A 1,265-nucleotide genomic window follows, 5' to 3' on the forward strand; every position below is an offset into this window, starting at 1 on the left:
CTTCAGGAATTCGACTTACTCATGCTGAAAGTTCATGAATATCTGATTTGGACTGACCAAGGATTAATACTAGAGTAGAGTATCTCATATATTACATCCTACTACCGCTTTTAAAATGTGAATAAACGATAGGCTTTATTTCATAATAACCATTGGTGTACTCTGTGTAGTCTGATATTTATCATAAATATTCAATCCTTTTGCCGTGATTTGTTCTTTGATATTCATTACAAATATCAATTTCTTTTGCCGTGAAATTCCACAAAAACCTACATTAACACATCAGAAAAAACTAATGTTGTGCCTATGATTATACACATTCTCTCTTACATTGATGTAGCGGAAGTATCGTGCGCATGTTTGTAAGTATGTAAGTAATAATGAAGGTATTTTACGGAAACAAGTTGATGGGGAAGAAATCTGAAAAGAAGAAAGAGATGTTTTTGCAATATAAAATGAATCGTATATTAGCATATAATAATACCTCAACTTTGCTAGAGGTTTCTGTGTGATGCCGACGAGTTTGAAAAAAAAACAAAAAAACATTTAGCAGTTTCTGGGGATCCACTACATTTTCGAAGAGACCATTTCAGTTGTCCATAATGGTTTATCGTTTTCATAGACAATGAGTAGTTTTATTCATATAAAGGTACATTAGAAATTGAAATGTGTAACCCTAAGGGATATATCATTTTTGGAAATTTATAATATCCTTTTTCCACAAATTTATTTCACATGCCACAATGCTAATGGATTTAAGTGCCTCCCAAAAACAGATAATTCATTATAATGTACCTTAGATTTCTCAAATAGTAGTCTTTAGATGCTGTACAAAAAAAAAGAAATGACCGAGACCCAGCATCACAATCAACCAATGCCAAATCAAGGAGTACACAGATTTAAAAGCACAGCGTGTGTACGGATTCCAAAGCCGACAAAACTGCATCGGATATCAGCATTGGGAAGCGAATAAAAAACCTCCTCTCCGGACAAGGCAAGGGGGGAAGCTTTTGAATTGAAAATGTAATTCGAAATTTGCAACACCCACCTCCATTAACACCTCCGCTGCAGCCAACTCTCGCGCCGAAAACTGAAATGTGATGTGATGGCTGAAATATATTCGGTGAACAAATCAGAGGCATTTTCTATTCATTTTATGTTCGAGTTTAGATTTTAGCTGAGAGCGTAACAAAGTTTGGAACCAACGATGCTAATACTCGCCGCTGCTTACATTTAGAAATACATGTCCGTAAACCTTCAAAATA

Source organism: Penaeus monodon, chromosome 19 (genome assembly GCF_015228065.2).
Source record: "Penaeus monodon isolate SGIC_2016 chromosome 19, NSTDA_Pmon_1, whole genome shotgun sequence".
NCBI lineage: Eukaryota > Metazoa > Arthropoda > Malacostraca > Decapoda > Penaeidae > Penaeus > Penaeus monodon.